General features: G+C 45.3%; 1 protein-coding gene across 2 annotated transcripts in view; it reads right to left on the bottom strand.

Moving 5' to 3' along the window:
- The window catches only part of PAG1 (phosphoprotein membrane anchor with glycosphingolipid microdomains 1), a 115,876-nt gene extending 108,021 nt beyond the window's left edge, over positions 1 to 7,855 (bottom strand). For both annotated transcript variants that reach the window (XM_071554288.1, XM_071554289.1), the window contains exon 1: positions 7,591 to 7,855. The gene's annotated coding sequence lies outside the window, so the exon portion shown is untranslated. The remainder of the gene's footprint in view (positions 1 to 7,590) is intronic.
- Positions 7,856 to 13,175: the final 5,320 nt, after the last annotated feature.

Below are 13,175 nucleotides of genomic sequence, written 5' to 3'. Positions count from 1 at the left end.
AGCTTCCATCTGTGGAAAAGTAATTACCAAATGTTGCAGCAGAGGTTGCAGAAATTGTGCTTTTTCCCCACAACTAGGTTCAGGACCAAAGCTACTTTTAAGTTAAGCCCTATGACAGAATTTCAAAAGAAAGTTAAATTGTATTTTGGAATGTGCTTGGTGAATATTCCGAACTAGAGGAAGTCTGGAACCACAGGTTTTCTAGTTTCCAGGCTCTAGAAATCTGAATGTTGGTCCATGCACTGTACTAGAAGAAAAAGTAGATTGTTATTTGTTAAATGAAGAAACTTCTGCAGGCAGTGAAGTTTGTTAAGAAATCACCCTCAACACCATCCGTAGCAAATTCTTTAGCAATCTCTTCCTGTCTCTCCCTTCCACTCCAGCCCCTCAAACCAACGTGCCTGGGTGGCAGCTTGAGCAGTGGCAGGTACGAAAGCGTGGGGCAGGCACCAGTGCTGCTCTGCACCCCTTACCCCAAGCAGAGCCCGTCTTCCATGGCTCTTCCTAACTCCTGCTCTCATTGAACCTCCTCGAACTCTCTGCCACCACAGCACGATCCCTAGCGATGGACTTCAGGTCATCTTTTTCCGTGTACTTTTTCCAACTGGGGCAGTCCCATGGTGCAATGGAGAGCACTCCAGGCTCCGAATCCCAAGGTGAGTTCGAGTCTCAGTGGGGACCGTCCTCTGGCAGTTTCATGCCCCCCCGCCATCCCATTCCGTCAGATCTCGGATGCTCAGCAGGGTCAGCCCTGGTTAGTACCGGGTGCTGTGACAGTCCCAAGGACTTCACTGTCACTGTCCAAGCTCGCTCGGCCGTGGCAAATGGGCCTTAGGACTTAAAACGGTGGGGCCAGTTCTACGCACGCTGTGCCTCACCTAAAAAATCCACTGTGCAGGCTGGAAGGGCACACCCACATGGGGAGAGCCCTTCCCAAATGTGCGTTCGTGAAGGCCATACATACATACTTTTTCCAATTGGAAATCATCTTACTTGCATATGAGGAACAGCCCATTATCAGCAACACCTCAGGCAAGCTTTCCCTGCAGTCCTGCACAGTGGCACGAGCCCTTTCACTCCTCTGGAAATGGCCTGCCTGAGGAAACTGAACACTTGCCTTTGCCATTTTTTATGGGCACACCACAGTGGTGCCTCACAGCTCTGTGGCAACAAGCATACCCAGGGCTTTTTCTCCCCTTCAATCACTTCTCAACGATGAGACTTTAATCCCTTTGGCTTCAGCTGCAAAATTCCCATTGACTGATAATGGATTTTCCACTGATGTAGAATCAGGCACTTCGACTACACCACTACGAATTAACAGAAGAGAGCTCTGTTAATCCTTTATAAGCAAACATAATCTTGTGGTTTATAGGAGGAATGAAGGCTCTGTTCTCTCCTGTTATCAGCCAGAATGTGATTACCATTTCAGAAAATCCTCCTCATTTTCTTTGATCGAAACCAGTATTTCTTTGGAAGACACAAATCCAGACACCACCACAGACACATACCTCTGCCAGGTGAAAAAGGAAGAGTTTAAGCTATGAATCCTGAAGCTGAAAGCTGGGATCAGCACTCTGGGACTTCCAGTTACTCCACAGAAAGTGCTGTCATCTGGAAAGAGCAGACTGACAAAGCCTTTATAGCATTCACCTTTCAATTAAATGAATAACATCTGAAACCTCACATTAAAATACCTGTAAAATTTATTAAGGTTCTCTCTCAGTGATGTGATTTGAACATTTCCTCCACATTATCAATAGGTAGGGCTATTAAATACAAACAAGTATTAGCGCCTTTAAAGACTGCTACAGAGCTTGGCTAATAACTCTAAAGTAATCAAGTGATCAGAAAGAACTGATCTTAAATTAAGACACTTTTCCCACTAAAATTAGTTAGATCAACTCAGACTTTAAGTCAGTAGGTAGCAGAATAGCTCCTCTTTTTTTGCAGGAAAGGAAATTCATCACTATGCATCAGTGTCTGGTAAATCAGAACTCACTCACAGAAACCCTTGATCAAATGAGAAACCACTGCTCACCAAGACTTGTCCCATTTGCAGTAAGCAGTCAAGCTAGGATACCTAACAGTATCCTAAGCAGTAAAATCATGAGACATTGAGCCCAAATATTACAACTATAATTGGTACTGCACAGCAAATGACCCTTAATTTGATGTCTTGTACTGCAGCAGACTAGACACAAACATTTCATTGATTTAGTAATTCATCATAAGCACTGCTTCTATTCTAGGATGTAGGGAAGTCTTAAATACAGCAGCTTAGTGGTTCCTCTAAAACACTAGAATGCCATTATCTCCATAAAATGTTTATCTTTGTCAAGCATTTCATTGCCACTGTTTAGTTGGATGACCTTTGGGAAGGAGCAGCAGAGGCTGATGTGCACCTTCATTAAAGCAGGGCCTTCTTCTTCCCTGTCTGTGAGAACAATGGGTGTGGGAGGGAAGGGGTGAGCAATCCACGGAGTAATGAACAGATTTTGTTTCAGAGGGTTATCAGTTATTTATGAGTAAATCCCCAGATGAACACGTCTGAAGCTGAACAGTTTTTAATATATTTCACTTCTGTACACACAGCACAACACAACCAGAAGCAAGCTAAACTGGGCTGGTCTGACTATTCAAGGTGTCAAACACCGAGATGAATTTGGACATTAGTAAATCCCTACTATGTTTTTCAAAGAACAGTAGTCTCCCAGACTTAAATCTCTTTCACAAAATTCCTCTAACACTCACAGAAATCATTCTTAACAGTATTTCCCACTCATCAAGATCCCAATAAAGAAAAAGCTCATCCTGAAGAATTTCTGTAATTATGCCAGCATAGTTGTCTAAATAATCCAATACTCAAAACTGTAATAAAGCATATTGCCCAGCTTTGAATGGAATTTTATTCCATGATGGATATGAACATTGCCTATTAGGATAAGGTAAGACCAAGTAAAAACGTTTTCCTCCAGGAAGAGGGTTCAAAACAAAGCACTTGTATTTAAAGTAAAATTATTTTACAACTGTGTGTTTTAAAGAGAAGATCCAGAGACTCTTTGCATGATATGGGAATACGAACATTACATATTAGACTTCTTCAGAAAGCAAGGGCAGCGAAACCCAACAGTTGTATGCGCGAGACATGCTTTGCAAAAGAAACTATTAATCCCTTTCCAAATGCTAACATTGGAAACAGTCATCCTGCAAGTCTCAAAATGAAACACAACCCACTGTCACACAGTAAACAACTGTTCTTTGAGCTCCACTTCTCCGCAGTTTCCAACCAACAAGGCGCTGCCAAAGTCAGCATCACCACTGCAGTCACACCAGTGTCTATGACAGTTCTCATGAGGGACCCGAGGCCACCTTTAACACCCAACTCAGGTGCTCTGTGAGCCAGGACCCAGGCTGGGGGACCACAGGTTATATCCTGCAGAGAAAGCTCCCAGGCACATCAGCACCTGGCCAAGAAATGGCACATGATGCACAGGTGGTCCCAGAGGCAGGCAGCCAGTCATCCTGCACTTGGGTATCTCTCTTGGTGCAGCCTAAGTTGAGCTGCACCCTAAATGGAACAAGTAGCAGCAGCCCCTGTGAGTTTCTCAGCCTCTCAAAGCCTCATCTGCAAGCTGCCTTACAAACGGACATGTCTGGGGAGACACTCATCAAATAAGTTTTGAACTATTCATGGAATGAGCACTTCCTGCCTTTATTTCATGAGAACCGCAGGATAAGAGCCAGGTCTCTCATGTTACCTCTGCCCTCTCTCGCTTAGCCAGCATTCACCTCAGCACATAAACAGCTCCAGGAGCAAGCTCCACTCCCAGCCTTGCCCAACTAGACTAAAGTGCTCCAATATCAAGATGACAACAACAAAAAAAGCCACTTAGAAATCCATTTTAGATTTGTTTGCATTACTTTGGAGGGTTTGCTATGTATTTGGATGAAAGAAGCCCATTAAGTACATCGATATTTACTTCATTACAGCATGGCTCTTGAAGTTAGATGAAAAGATTTATCCTGGCCAAGTTTGTTTATTCATCAACATCAGCTTAGACATGTTTTCAAAAGCTCATCCTCATCGTATTTATATGAAAGCACATATATTTTTTTTTCAACAATTGTATTGCATTCTGAGAGCTGGAAAAGGACAAAAGAAACTTCAATGAAAATTACAAAATCAAGGTACAGCAGAGGCACAATTCCTGTAAATTCCTATTTCTTATGAGGGAGAAACCAGTCTTTTCCACTTGAGTCATTCTTTTCACCCTGCAGATGTATCAACAGCCACAAACTGTAGCTTGGGTGGTCAGTGCCCATAATGGTACCTGGCACACAGCTGACCCAGGAACACCAGAAGTGCAGAGTTAAACCCTCCTAAAGCCCAAGAGCTCAAGCAAATGTAGCCTCCCAAGTTTCTAATGTTTTTATCTACACCCTATCGAGAACAAATCACTTTTTTTTCATAGGTGGCATTGAAGAAGGGCTCTTCATTACAGATAGCAAAGCACTACTCAGAAATACAGCCCCCCACCAACAGATGGCACCTCTACAAGTCCTAGTTATCTCTGACAGGAACTGAAACATGACTTGGTACTTGAATGTCTTTAATATTAAAATTTTATCCTCAAGTTATGTAAATATTTAAATAACATTTATGGGCACTATCTTTCCTCATGAGTTTACATTTTCCCACGGAAGATTTCCAGAATGATTAACAATGCTGATCTTTATCCTTCACACTGACTGTTCATTCATCCTTTCTAGAACGAATACTGCTTACATATGACCCAAGAGGCCCGTAACAAGGCAGTATTTATCTACTGTAATAATCTACTCTGGCTGCTTTAATTAATACTTGGTCATATCGCATCCATGATGCAAAGGCACACCTCCCATCACGCCTCATCTCCACCTGATAGCTGTGCTTGGTGCACCTTTCCAGGAGCAACCTTTAGAGGTCCCACCACACTTGCTGTCCCCTGCCCAGGCAACTGCGGGTAGTGTTGCAAGGAAACTGCTTCACCACAGAAGAAAAGCAAAGTGAAACTGCAGAGGGATTTGCAGCTTGGGCCCTCGAGTGAGTCACCGAACACCTGCAGGCTGGCATTCACCCTGGTTCATGAGTACATGGCAGTCCTGGAAAGAGGGGCCAGTGGGAAGGAGAGACGACATCAACAGAGAGGCCATGGCACAGCGTGGCAATCCAGAGTGTGACGGCTACAAAGATCGAAATGGGGGAACAGAAACCAAAGACATCTCAACTACCTGCAGTAAATTTGTTGCCAGATCTTCAGGCTTCAGCTTCCTCATCTGTCCTGCAGCTTCCAAAAGCCCACACAACTGTATAGCGATTGCAAAGTTTAGTTTACTACTGACAGTATTACACAAATGAGCATGCACTGCTTGCCCTTTCCATGTTCATCATATGAACATTTAGAAGTGGACCATTTTCCCGAGGAAGAAGCATTGCTACAGGAGCTTAGGTAATGTCATTTGAATGATTTACTGATTCATTTAAGTATTATAAAATGGTTTTGAGCCTTCTTGGTCTATGAATCTTATTCTTGCTTTATATTTTGCAGTTACAAATGATATGATTTTGGAATTGCTTTGAAAAAGCACCTCAGCTCTCCATCCCCATCATTACTGTAAGGAAAACAACTGTGTCCTGTTCCAGGCATTGAACTCTACAGCACTTTACCATGGGCATCAATGAGCTGATAAACAGATTTAACTCCTTTGTGTGTCAATGAAGTCCACAGTGCCCCAGGAAGGAGCATTCCTTAACTAAATGCCACCACACAGCCAGGAAGAAAAACTCAGTTGCTTTTCTTCTGGATTCCTCCACACTTCTTAAAATATAAATTAGCTCTAGATTATTGAGCATTTCTTATTTAGCACTTGGAATCCAGATGCCATTTTCTGATCAATGTAACTTTAATAACAGAATAAATTTAGAACTTGTTACCTAGTAGTAGTCACTTGTATATAATACATGATCTAAAGATACATTCATGTTCAACTGCCTGGCAATGAGGCTTATGAGGAGTCTTAAAATGCAATGGTTTACCTGTTCATTTTCCTCATTAAATGGCATCTCATAAAAGATAGGTGAGCTTGCTGATTGTCATATCCCACAACCTTTACTCATATAAGCAATGCATTGCCTTCAGATCAGGTTCTCATTTGGAAGTTGCGAACCCCCACTGCGGACCTGAATATTGATTTTATGTTAATAAAATCATGTGTTGAAATGTTGGTTAAGGATAAAAACTGCTCCTGTACTTCAGGCCTGCAAGGTACTGCATATATTGTAGTATTTTCTTTTTCAATGAAGGCAAGAGACACCTCTTGCAGGTGATACCATACAGGCTGCAAAATTTGGCCTCTGTTAAATAAGCTAACACCTGGAAGCTGCACACCTCACACAGAAGCATATTTATGGGCCAAAATTTTCAAAGATGTAAAATAAAACCCCCTGGAAATAGAAATGTCTAAGAGAAACAAATACAATGACAACGTACTTCCATTTACCTACGGGGTATCTTTAGCAGTGCTTGCTTCTGAAAATTCTCTTAACAGATGCTGTTCCGATCATCACTTAACTGCAACACTGACGGACTTCAAGAGAACTAAGGAGGATTTGCTTCTGGTTTCACACAGCATACCTGGATTTTTGAAGTTTAATTTAATAAAATAAGAACTCTGGTTAAAAGTTAATTAAGCATGGCTGCTAGGCTTCCTAGGCTGCTAGGAAGGGGGGAAATATTTTCTGCCAAAATTTTATCATTGGTCTTGCTCTCCGTCACTTTTTCCTGCATTTATTGCTTAATGGCTCAGTATTATTTCAAAGGCCACTCCTTTTAAAAATGTAATCAACTCGCGTAGTCAGCACCACAGATGATATATTACTCTCCTTAAAACCAAATCTCTGAGGGACAGATTAGAGAGGTTAAAGAGCTCTATCGTTCAAAGCATTATAGTTCAGACACCTATAAATCACTGTTTGTTTATTTAGATAATTGGCCCATTAGCGTCTGTAACATCTCAAGCTACACAACTTTCTGCTGTGAACATGTGCCAGTTTTTCCTTTCCCCTGCTCGGAGCACCAAGGGAGCTGAAAGCTCCCCGCAGTACTCTGCGCTACGGACAATCCGAGCTTGCAGCTCTCTCTGAGCAGCAGCCCCCGCTCTCCCAGCGACCCTTTCCTCTTAAAAGACTTTCCAAGCCCAAGAGCAGATGCCTCTGTGAAACAAACTGGAGCCTGTCAGCACGTAATAGGATTTGAATGGAAATAGTTACGGGGGCTGGCCGGCAGCATCGGGAGCGGGGAGGCGCGGCACTCCGCGCCGCGGAGAGCCGCACAATGACCCCGCGGGCCCTGCCCTGCACCTGTGCCCGCTGCCGCCCATCAGCGCGCACACCGCCGCCCGAGCGCCGCGCTCGCCGCAGCGCGGACCGCGGCCAGGCACGGACAGCCCGAGCCCCGCAGCGGCCCCCGCAGCGGCTGCACCAGCACACGGCCCCCCTTCGGCCCCCAAACGCAGACATGGCAACTTCGTGCACCGTCCCCAACTCACCGGGAGGCGCCGGCCCCGCCGAGACGCACCCGGTGATGCGCGTCCCGCGGGGCGCACCCGCAGGGGCCGGGCAGCGGCGCGGCCGGCGCAGGGGAGGGACGAGTGGCAGCAAGTTACGGCGCGTCTCTGGTGTCTCGTCGCTCTCCTCTCCTCTCCGCTTCTCTTCTCTCCACTCCCTCCTTCTCCTCCCCCTCGCTCCCTCCCGCTCCTCCGCCCGGCAGGAGGGTCGAGGGAAGGCGGAGAGGGACGGAGCGCGGCCGCGGACCGCGGCGCGGGCAGGCGCGCGGCACTGCGCATGTCCCGCGCCCGCCGGGAGCCGCGAGCCGCCCGGGGGCTGCGGCGGCAGCGCCACGGGCGGGAGCGCAGCGCGTCCTGCGGGGTTCGGCTCGGCTCGGCTCCCGCCGCCCCTGCGGGGCTCGGCTCGGCTCCCGCCGCCCCGCGCACACGGCTGCCGGCGCCGCGCTGCCCACCTTGCGGCCCCACCGCCGGCCCCAGGGGGCTGCGGCCGCCCCGAGCCGCGGGGAGCAGCCGGGGCCGGTGCTGGCGCTGCGGCGATGCCGGAGACGCCGCCCCGATTGCTGCACAGGGGACTGCGCGGCTGGAGGATGCTCCGATGGTCGGCCTGGAAAAGGAGGAAAAAAGGATAAATCCAGGCATGCTGTTATTTTTTCCCCCCCCTTAAGTGAGCATGACTAATGAAGAGAGGTATTTCGGCGAAAGGGTCCTCGGCATAATTATAGATGGCTTTTTTAATGCTGTACCAAGGTCTTTAAGAAATAACCATATTTTTACGTGATGTAAAGGACTCACAAGAACTGCAAGAGCAAAGGCAGGAAAGGCTGCAAAGGCAAAATGCCTAACAGATCTCTGGAGATTTTTTTAGGGAAATTACACAATTACTATAAGTTTCCACCCAGATGTAAGGACTGACCTAACACCCAGTAAGCTCTTACTTCCTGAGAACAAGTTCAAACCCCATATGCCATTCTGCAGCAGCGCCGCTGTCGCATTTGTGGATGGCTCAAGGTTTGAGCCTGGATCTGCAGTTGATGTTTACCAAGCAAGGATTTGCTTATGCAGGAAGGTGCTCATTTGTTGGTTGGTTGGTTGGTTTTTTGATAATCCAAATACAGCAGTACCATCAGCATTTTCATTTTCAGTTAATCTTGGCAAGATTATAGCTCAATTTATTCTCCATGTGCATCCATCCAATGAATCCTTAGAGATGATCCTTCCTTCATACTTCCTTTCAGTATTGCCAGCTGTTGGGTTCCTCTGTTGATTTGTTTCCCTTTTTCTTTTTTTTTCTTTTGAGACTTCTTTAAGCTCTTCGTCCAAGAACTGTCTGCACTGGGTGACATAGTCCATGTATAGCAGAGTCCAGCCCATCTTCAGTTTGTCCACATGGCCCTTGCAACAAAATTTGTAGTATTCTAGCACGTAACCTGTACTATCAAGCTGAGGGTTGTCATTCTACTAGTCTGGTGTTGCTTTTCTTCTCTGTTCCTAACATGCCACTACAGTGGTGCATTGTAGCTGGCCCAGTGGTGTTTTTCTCAGACAGTTCTCTGATTTCCTTTACCCATAGTTCTTGCAGCAAATTTCCCATCAAATCATTCCATTAGTAACAAGCAGCCTTTGGAAACCCCTAGCATCTGTATCCACATCCCACATGATGACCCTGCAATGAGCCCAACCATCCAAAAGACTTTAACTCTTTCACCTCCAACTGTGTTGGTTTCCTGTTACTGTAGTAAGTGAAGATTGCACATGTGGAGTCTTGAATTGGCACTTTTGTTCTACCGCCTTCTTCCCTCTTCTTGTATCAGTGGTTCCCTTGATATACTCAAGGATTGTAGATGTCCTATAGAGCATGGTACGCCATCGTAACCATTTGGTGCCTCTGTAGTGTTTTCAGTTTAAAGTATGAAATCAAATTGTTATTTGTAGGAAATTTTGGAGGCTAACAGTAGTGTGTGGGTCCAAAAAGACTGGGAACCAATGTTCTAGCCGTTACTCTCCTTCAGCTGTATGTTTTGGAATAGCTCAACGTCATCAGCAAAATACAGTTTTCGTCGAGTCTTCACAAGGGATGCACAAAGCGTGCCAGTACACTGAAATCCACAGGAACTTTCCATCTCTTAAACTTACTGTAGATGTTCCCAGTTCCTCCAGATAGCTAGTTTATTTGGATTTAATTAGATGAAAAATGCTTTCAGAAATCATAAGCTACATCAAAACCATATACTTTGTTTTGTACAAGAGTCACTACATATGGTATAAAAAGGTATTACCATAGCAATTTATATTCTCACCATAACCTGCGCTCCTTTTGAAATGTAAATAAAGCCAACAACAGCTCCAAAGGACAGAGGTGGCTTTCAGTTGCCTCTTCTCTCTAACCTCCTATCTCCCCTTTGCCCTCCAGCTCCAAATACCATTTGGTTTAAATTATCTGCCTCTGTATTTAGGAAGAAGACAATTATTGGATGCTTGTCTTTTAATCTGGGTAAGTGAGGTTTGTTTGTTACCTAATCTTTATTTGCAGCCCTAATCAGCAGACAGGCAAAGGTCAGGAAGGAAAGCAGAGATGTAGAGAATGAGGGAAGGGAGGCAACCTGTGATCTCTTGACAAAAGGAAAGGATCAGACATGGAGTAAAAATGGAGGAGTAGCAGTGGAGTGTAAAGGCAGTGGGTAGCTGGCAGAGATAAAGAGATGGGAACTGTGTAAGCAAGAGGCAAAGATGAAGTCCTTCAATAAGGCTGGCAAAACCCAAGCGCTCTTAAACGTAAGCTCTGCACTCCACAAGAGTGAAACTATCCCCTCCTGTCATCTCTGTGACAGGTGCTCCCTAAGGCCCCCATTGCTGCTTGAGCTCCATTATCTGAGTATTGTGCTGGCACATCAGTGATGCGGTCTCTGCCACAAGGGCCTTACAGATTAGCATGAGCCAAAATGCAACAAAGGAATGTAAAAAATAGTGTAAGAGATCAGGAGAGGAAGGACAGCTGAAACCTCGGAAGCCTACATTGTGGCTTATGTTTCGCAACATCACAGTTACAGTCATAGGTAAATAACATACAAATAAAGTACACACATAATACTGACCCACCCTCCATCTCAGGCATTTCCATTGCTTTTTTATTCCCATTCAAGAACCAGGAAAACCCAAGCACCTGAATTAACCTCTTGCCAAGAGGCTGTTTTTGGCAGTAGTTATGACAGCAAGCTAACACAATCACAGCTGAAGCACAAGGTGTACGAGCTGCTGGAGGTCACAGCCCTTGACTTGTAACATTCTGGGAAGGCAGAGGAAAGGAGAAACTGAACACATACAACCTTGGCCCTCACCCAGGCTACAACAGCCCATCTCTGCCCCTTCTTCTGCTCTGTGTTCTACTGCCACAACTCTTTGTAAGTGAGTTGGGTACCGAAGTTACTTTTCAACTGGACCAGTTCCTAGCCCAGCTCTCAGGGAAGGCATATAAATATCCTGGCTGCCCAGCCAGCCAGCGTGGGAGAGTGTCAGGGCCAGGAAGGGGGGCAGCAGGGTTTGTACCAGCTGCTGAAGGCATTCTGCTCTGGAGGCACAGGATTTGCCTCAGCTGTGCTTACATGAAGCAGGTGGTTTTACTAAACTGCTTTTTTAGATGACTAAAATGGATTTTGGTGCTCACATTTAGATACCTTAGGTTTCACTTTCCTAGGATGGTAATCACTAAGCCAGAAGTTCACCTCCACCAAAATGAGGAAGCCCTGTTCCCAGGCATGCAATCCCATCATCTCTCTTTTGTCAGCCCTGCAACATGTGAATGAATGAAGCCCTTCAGTCATCAGTGCTGGTCACTAACCAAGCAGAAACGTGACTCTGAAAGAAACATCTGCCTAGATTTCTGCTGGGTTAGTGAGTTGTATCAGCTCACAGACAACTCAAATAAGCTCCAGAGCCAACACAAGTGAGGAGGCAGGGTCTTTTATTGAGTAGAGGTTTGGGTTAGGAGCAAGAAAAGGAGAAGGAACAAGACTTCCCCCTTATGACAAGATCAAGCCACTGGATATGCTTAGGTGCTCACAGATGCTACTTTAGAGGTCAATCTACATGTGTTAAACCAGGAATGCACAAACTGCAGGAACCAGCAGCTTTGCAGTTTGCTGTAATCCCTAAATTCACTTCTATTTTATATAATAATAGCATGGTCCTAGTACCACATCTCCTATTCATGCAGAAATGCTCATTAAAGAAGTTTTAGTACATAATCGGATTTCTCAGCCTGCAGGTTCTGTAGTTTGAGGAAACGGAAGTATCTTTTGAAGGTATGTTGAGGTACCTCCCCTAATTATCATTTGTGTATAGTATAAGCAAAACTCATTATAAAGAGAATGCAACTTTAAACCACACAAGTGTAAATTTCCCAGGAGTTACTAATGCAGACAAGTACCATGGGTTTAAACAAGCTCTTCCAGTGTACCTCACCCATGTTGTGTAGTGTGCTCTACCTGTCTAAAAACAGGGGAAATGCTCATCCTTGCTAAGCTCCCTCTCCCTGCACACTGGAAAAAAAAAACAAAACTTGAATAGACTGACATGTTTCTTTCTTCATGCCAGCCCTGCATCACTCTAGTGTGGACTTTGTCCTCACTTAACAGAGCTTATTATGACATGGCCCAGAGCTGCCTGCAAAGACAGCAATTACCCCTCTGTACATACATTTTTGGCCTGGTTTTCAAGAAGTCTGAGTGGTCCTACTTCTTTAAGGAGCAAAAGAGCCTGAGTATACCATCACCTCTGGAAATCAAGCCATTAGGGATAGGAAGAGGACTTTAAAGGATGTGTGGGAGCTTGCAGGAAAGCATTGCTTCCATTCAAGGAGCACATCAGTAAGAAGCTGCCACTGCCAAGGGGACAGAATAAATGATCTAATAGAACTTTCTTACAGGCCAAAAAATCCTGTGAAAGCCTGTGTGGCTGCATGCCACATCTCTGAAATCAGTGACAAATCCCATTATGGTGGAGGCATGTAAAATAGTTCTGTCAAAGGAATGGCTCTTACCGTGGCTGATTTGACTGTGAGATGGCCATCTTTATTCTGCTGGCTAGTTAATGCTGAGGCCTTGAGGGCAAGTAAACTGTCTTCTAACTGAAGTGTTGGGCCTAGACTCTTTCCAAAGGAGAGAAATTTACTAAAAGGACAAAGTCATTCCATGTAAGGCCACCATGGGGGAAGATCACTTCCATACTTTTCACCAAGGAGGAAGGAGAGAAGATCAAAGCAGTTGTTGTATCTGCTGAGCAGTGCCTGGACTCATGGTCAGCCTTAGCAAATAACTGGTCCTCTCCACTGTGGGGTGGGTTGATGGGGCCCGGCTGCAGCTTCTGACTCACCTTGCCAGCCTTGGAGTGTCTTGACTTGGCTGTGATTACTCTTTGTGAGTACAGCTACAGGGGAGGAGAGCAAGGTCTGCAGTGCATCTGCCCAGCACTTTTCCACACATAGCTTTCCACCCAGGAATCCTATTGTCATGAGACATTACATTTTTTAGGCTAATCAATTCTGGTGACACAATCCAACAATTTATTTTTAG

This window comes from Pithys albifrons, chromosome 4, assembly GCF_047495875.1.
Source record: "Pithys albifrons albifrons isolate INPA30051 chromosome 4, PitAlb_v1, whole genome shotgun sequence".
NCBI lineage: Eukaryota > Metazoa > Chordata > Aves > Passeriformes > Thamnophilidae > Pithys > Pithys albifrons.
The sequence above is the reverse complement of the archived record's forward strand: the minus strand, read 5'-3'. Positions and strand labels throughout refer to the sequence as shown.